We start from the raw sequence: 7,183 nt of genomic DNA, 5'->3' as shown, positions 1-7,183 counted from the left end.
GGGGGAGGGGGGGGAGGGGGAGGAGGAGAAGAAAATGTTTGATGGTCAATTAAGCTTAGGAAATGATGTGTTAAATCTGACCCTGGAAGTCTTTTCCTCCCCTCAACACACCTATTAACATCTCAAAGTGCAATAAATTCCCTGAAATACAGTCTAGAAAATGTCATCTTTGTGTGTAATGAGTTCCTACAATCAGGAAGGAAAATATAAATATCCCAAAAGAAAAATGAGCACAAGAGAATAGACAATGCAAAAAAGAAAAAAAAAGTGCAAACAGTTATTAGCATATGAAAACCTTGTTAATAATAATAATAAACCCCACAAACTTCTCAGGGATGATGACAGTGTAGGAGGACCCTAAGCTCACCTTGTCCCATGGTTACGCCTACATAACACCTACATCAGAAATAGAGGTGTTGACCCAGAAAACAACCCAAACACTGGCGGAACAGACTCTCCAGAGCAAAATGTAGAGAAGAGGCCACAAAGAATGGAGATACAGTTGGGAACTAAAGGGACCCATGGGACTGTCTGCTGGAGGGAGGGATGTCACGTGCCAAGAGAAGGGGGAGGAGCATACCCCACCCCAGGCACCCCAGGCATGGGGAACCTGCATAGGGACAATGAACCACTAACAGTTGGTTTTGAAAACAGAGAGGCTTAACTTCTTGAGTTCTTATAATCCAGTGGGGCTTACCACGGGGAAGTTTAAAAATCAGCGGGCTTATCTCTGTGAGACCAGGGATGGTGAGAGGCAACTGAGTCCCTGTCCTTAAGGAGCAAAACAAACGGTCCAAGAGAGATATAGCTTAGAAGAAGCAATCTGAAAAATACCTGGGGTATACAGGAGGGAGATTTACTTATCGATCTAAGAGTTTGTGTTAGAGAGGCAGGGATCCTTGGGAGACCTAAGAACAGAGGAGCTGGCAAGTGCCATTTCCCTCCCTTACCCCCAAGCCTAGATACACAGACACCCATGGGAACCAGCTTAGCACAAAAACTCTCCACCTAGTTTGCTAACGATGTGTTCTGCCCCTGTGTTCTCCTGCAGACTGGCCTCCTCCCTCCTGGCCTCAGCAGGAGTCTTCCTGGGTGACTGCAGAACCCCCTCCATAGCAGACCAGCATGAACCTTGCTGGCATCACAGCTCTGACCCTGCCTTTTTTCTATGGACCTGCCACTGGCAGGAGTCTATCCGACGTGGTGCCATAAGACTGGCAGTGTGCAAGCAGCCTCGACAAGGGTCAGCGCCACTCCGAAATGGAGAGGGGAAGATAGCCACACACACCAATCCAACTGTAGCTCCAGCATTGGACTGGGAGAAGACATGTGGTCTGACTCCAGGTCATGGCCACCAATAAAAGCTTCTCGGGGGGATAACCCAGGGAAAGCATCTAGCTCTGGCAAATGCCTTTTCTGACTCAACTCAAGCCCAAGGGGGCGGCCTCGGACTGGCCTACTGACAGCACAGGGACCAAACCCTGCCAACAGGCAAAGAGAGCCTTTGTAGATGACTGGGCTGAAGGAAAACGTGGCTCAGCCACACTAGTAGGGTGCACACAACACACACAGGAAATGCTCCTGAAGTGCCAGGCGGGGCGCCTGGGTGGCTCAGTCGGTTAAGCATCCGACTTCAGCTCAGGTCACGATCTGGCGATCCGTGAGTTGGAGCCCCGCGTCGTGCTCTGGGGCTGATGGCTCAGAGCCTGGAGCCTGCTTCCGATTCTGTGTCTCCCTCTCTTTCTGCCCCTCCCCCGTTCATGCTCTGTCTCTCTCTGTCTCAAAAATAAATAAACGTTAAAAAAAATAATTAAATGACAAAAGGTAGCGATAAAAAGAGAATTTTAAAAGCAGCAAAAGAAAACAGTTACGTGGAAAGGGAATTCTCCAAGGCGATCATCTGGTTTTTCAGTAGAAACTTTGCAGATCAGAAGGGAGTGGCATGATATATTCAAAGTGCTGAGAGAAAAAAAAAATCTGCAACCAAGAATACTCTATCTGTCGAGGCTATCATTTAGAAATCCAAGTATATCACTAAAGAAAGCCAAGAAACCATGAGAGAAGAGAGCGAGAGAAGAAAGAAACAGAGAAGAACTACAAAAACAACGAGTAACAAAATGGCAATAAGTATGTAGCTATCAATAATTACTGTGAATGTAAAGGGACTAAGTGCTTCAATCGAAAGACATAGGGTGATAGGATGTATAAAAAAGCAAGACCCATCTACATGCTGCCTACAAGAGGCTCATTTCAGACCTAAAGACACATGCAGATGAAAAGGGAACAGACAGAAAAGCATTTACCATGCAAATGGAAGTGCAAAAGCCAGAGTAGCAATACTTACATCAGATAAAATAGACTTTAAAACAGACTGTAACAAGAGTCTTTCGTCTTTCTTTAGAAAGACAGTACGTAATAATAAATGGAACGATCCAATAGGAAGATATAAACGATTATCAACATTTATGCACCCAAGATGGAGGAACCCAAATAAATAAAGCAGCTAATAACAAACAAACAGAATATTATCGATAGTAATAAAATAATAGGGGACTTTAACACTCTACTTACATCAATGGATGGCTCATTCAAACAGAAAATCAACAAGGACACAGTGACTTAGGTTGAGAGGGAATAATACACCTCAACATGATAAAGGCCACATATAAAAAACTCATAGCTAACATACTCAATGGCGAAAAACTGATCAGGAACAAGATAAGGGTGTCTACTCTGACCACTTTTATTCAATATAGTACTGGAAGTCCTAGGCACAGCACTCAGACAAGAAAAAGCAAAAAAGGCATCCAAGTTGGTAAGGAAGAAGTAAAGCCTTTACTATTTGCAGATGATATGGTACTATACATAGAAAACCCTAATGACTCCACCAAAAAAAACCCTTCCAAAACTGATAAATGAATTCAATAAAGTTGCAAGATACAAAATCAATATATAGAAATCCATTGCATTTATATACACTAATGATGAAATAGCAGAAAGAGAATTTAAGAAAAAAGTCCCATTTACGATGGCACCAAAAACAGTATCTAGGAATAAACTTAACCAAGGAAGGGAAAGACCTGTACTCTGAGAACTATAAAAACATTGATGACAGAAACTGAAGATGACCAAAACAAGTGGAAAGAAAGTCCATGCTCGTGGACTGGGAGAACAAATATTGTTAAAATGTCCACACAACCCAAAGCAATGTACAGACTTAATACAGTCCCTATCAACACACCAACAGCATTTTTCACAAAATTAGAACAAATAATCCTAAAATTCGTGTGGAACCACAAAAGACCCCAAATAGCCAAAGCAATCTTGGAAAAAAGGAACAAAACTGGAGGTATCACAATCCCCGATCTCAAGATATACTACAGAACTGTAGTAATCAAAAATACTATGATACTAGCTAAAAATAGACCCATAGATCAATGGAGCAGAATAGAGAATCTGGAAATAAAACCATGATATTATGGTCAATGATCTTTGATAAAGGAGACATGAATGAGAAGTGGGAAAAAGACCATCTCTTTCCCAAATGGAGCTGGGAAAACTGGATAGCTACATGCAAAAAAATGAAACTGGACCACTTACACCATACACAAACATAAACTTGCAATGGATTAAACACCTAATTGTGAGACGTGAAAAATCCTGATAAAAACCCTAGAAGAAAGCACAGACAGTAACCTCTTTGACACTGGCCATAGCAACATTTTCCTGCATATGTCTCCTGAGGCAATGCAAACAAAAGCAAAAATAAACTATTGGGACTGCATCAAGATAAAAAGTTTCTGCACTGAAAAGGAACTAATAAACAAAACTAAAAGACACCCTGCTGAATGGAAGAAGGTATCTGTAAATGACATATCAGATAAAGGGTTAGTATCAAAAATATATAAAGAATTTATACAACTTCACACACACACAATTTAAAAATGGGCAGAAGACGTGAACAGACATTTCTCCAAAGAAGACATACAGATGGCCAACAGACACATGAAAAGATGCACGGTATCACTAATCAGGGAGATGCGGATCAAAACCACAGTGAGATATCACCTCATAGCAGTCAGAGTGGTTAAAATCAGCAACACAAGAAACAACAGATATTGGTATGGATATATAGAAAGAGGAACCCTCTTGCGTTGTTGGCAGGAATGCAAAGTGGTGCAGCCACATTGGAAAACCGTATGAAGCTTCCCCCCAAAATTAAAAATAGAATGACCATATGATCCAGTAATGCCACTACTCTTTACCCAAAGAATACAAAAACACTAGTTCGAGAAGATACATGCACTCTTATGTTTATTGCAGCATTGTTTACAACAGCCAAATTATGGAAGGAGACTGAGTGTCCATCCATCCATAGAACTGACAAATAAGATGTGGTATATATATAATAGAATGTTACTCAGTCATAAAAAATGAAATCTCGCCATATGCAACAACATAGGTGGACCTAGAGAGTATAACGCCAAGTGAAATAAGTCAGAGAAAGACAAATAACGCATGATTTCACTCATGGAATTTAAGATACAAAACAAACAAAAAAGACACAAACCAAAAAACACTCTTAACTATGGAGAAGAAACTGATGGCCACCAGAGGGGAGGCAGGTGGGCGAATGGGTAAAAGAGGTGGAGGGGATTAAAAGCACAGTTGGCATGATGAGTACTGAGTAACGTATACAAGTGTTCAATTGCTGTATTGTTCACCTGAAACTAACGTAACACTGTATATTAATTATACTAGAATTAATTTTTTTTTAAAAAAAGCATGGAGGTACCATTTTTTTCCTCTCTCAAATGAGCAAAAATTTTAAAAAGACCTATTTTACTTAGTATTTGTGAGAGTTGGATTTTAAAAATGCACCCTAGGGGCACCTGAGTTCGAGCCCTGCATCGGGCTCTGTGCGGACAACTCAAAGCCTGGAGCCTGTTTCAGATTCTGTGTCTCCCTCTCTCTCTGACCCTCCCCCGTTCATGTTCTGTCTCTGTCTCAAAAATAAATAAACGTTGAAAAAAATTTTTTTAATGCACTCTAAGGAAGTCAGTGAGGTTGAAAATGAGGCCAAGTTTTCTGAGGGGGGAGACACGATTTGGCATATGTATCAGAGGCCTTGAAAAAAATGTATATGATCTGACCTAGCAAAGTTTGTTTATAGGAATTGTCACAAGGAATAGACTAGTGAGCAAGGAATGTGTGTCCAAGTTCATTGCAGCAGTATGTGTAGTAGCAAAATATCCATTGTTATAGGTAGATTAAAGCATGTTAATATTTTGCAGTATTCTGCCCCTCTTACAAACAGTGACATTTATCTATTCTATTTTCATCTAACATCCAAAATGTAAAAAAAAAAATCAAATTATTAAATAGCTTGTAATTTGTGGGGAAAAAATAATGAAAATCATAGACATTAAAATGTTAATGGTGGTTAGTCTTCTCTAGTGGTGGGATTTGGGAGGATTTTTTTTAATCCCAATTAATTTTCTTTTGCATTGATGACTTGTTACATTGAAAATAAGAAAGGCTAGGACCATTTTGAAACATGAAATTTTTATTATTCTGAAATGGTGACTCACAGATTAGGAAACTAAGAGGATTTCATTCTCCAACAAATACGAAGGTCTTTATGGTGCTAGTAAACTCAGCCTCAGTCTAAAAACTAACCTCGAAGTGAGGGTGAGTAGGATTCATGAGGAAGAAAAAGAAGCTTAAGAAAAAATCTGGAATCTGCAGACATAATACATCTTTATAAAAGGGGATTTGAAGAAAAAGGGGAATTAACCTTTGCTTGGTGTAATTGCTGCACTGAAGCACAGACTTGTCGGAGGAAGAACCCAGACAGCTGAACGGTCCTTTTTGTATCAGGTGGAGAGACAAGTGCACCTGCAGAGCCACCCTCCAGCAATTTCTGAAGGGAACGGCGAATCCTTGCTCCTGAACGTGTGAAACAGGATCTGGGCCAACCCCTTCCCTTTTTTGACTGACCAAAAATGAACTCCTCATGTGAAATCTGGATCAGTGCCAACACACCCAGGGCTCAAGGTTGTCAGCCAGCTGTTGGTAGCTCATACTAATTCTCTTTTCTCTTAAATGATGCAGAAATATGTTGCTTTACGCACACGGGGGCAAATGAATCAAAGGACCTAATTGGCAAATAACCTAAAACCTCCTAAAATTAGCCTTATGACCTGGTCAGTGTTTACCCACTCATTCTGTTGCACTACTCTGTGTTGAGAGGGGAGGGGTCACATGGAGAACTGTCCTCTTTACTTCTGATATGGAAGGGGGCTTCCCCAGCAAATTTCCCTGGAAAGGACGGGGCACGAACACTAAGGAGGAACATGTCTGCTTTGCCACTTTCTTGCCATTAGCCAAACTCTCCAAAAGCTTACTACCTGTCAGGACTTCTCAAGTGGGGGTCCAGGGAGAGGTGACAGGACCAGTTTGCTGTACGGGACAAGCTGCTAGGACCTCCATGCCCTGAAGGGGAGGTCAAGGTTCATGGCTGCTTTCACTAGTCCCTTAAAGAATCAGTTTTGATTCTCATGCCTTCATGTGAGTGACCAAGGAGACCCTTCCTCGTACACATTTGTACTAAATGGACGTATTCGCCCACTTAGAAGCTGAGTCTTAAACCACCTGGTAGGCCAGATTTTATTTTACTCAGGGGGGAACCTTTCAAGTCCTAATGAAAAGTACAGCTTCCTGTATTTATTTAAAGTAGAATCTTTCATAAAAATATATTTTAGGGAGTAGAGTATTTGGGGAAAGTAGTATCTTTATTCTCGTTAGGAGGGAGCATTGTCCGGTGGTCAAGGTCAGAAGCACTGGAGTCTTTGTTCCTCCATCCATAAGATAGTTGGGTTGTCGTGAGAACGAAATAAAACAATGTTTTGGAAGTACACACTGCCGGCTTGGCACAGACCAATTAATGGTGGCCAGTGGTAAATACCACCACCGCTGCAGGGTCACAATCCACCTTAGCCAGCACCTTCCCAGAATTCTTTGGGATTTAGAAAGGCCGGCATTGGCAACTTTTGTTGTGGTGGTGAGCTGTTTAAAAATACTCTGCCCATCCAGAAACCCTACAGCTTGTTGTGTTACGGGGTAAATTCCTCCACTCCAGCCCCACGTCCACTGACCTACGAGGCTGGGTCTTTCCCCTTCA

General features: G+C 41.5%; 1 long non-coding RNA gene across 2 annotated transcripts in view; it reads right to left on the bottom strand.

The window, feature by feature from the left end:
• LOC121040788 (uncharacterized) overlaps nucleotides 1-7,183 on the bottom strand; it is a 59,765-nt gene that overhangs the window by 42,758 nt on the left and 9,824 nt on the right. The window lies entirely within an intron of this gene.

This window comes from Herpailurus yagouaroundi, unplaced genomic scaffold (genome assembly GCF_014898765.1).
Source record: "Herpailurus yagouaroundi ecotype Mexico unplaced genomic scaffold, PumYag 182, whole genome shotgun sequence".
Taxonomy (NCBI): domain Eukaryota; kingdom Metazoa; phylum Chordata; class Mammalia; order Carnivora; family Felidae; genus Herpailurus; species Herpailurus yagouaroundi.
Note: the sequence above shows the minus strand (reverse complement) of the source record. Positions and strands in the feature narration are given on the sequence as shown.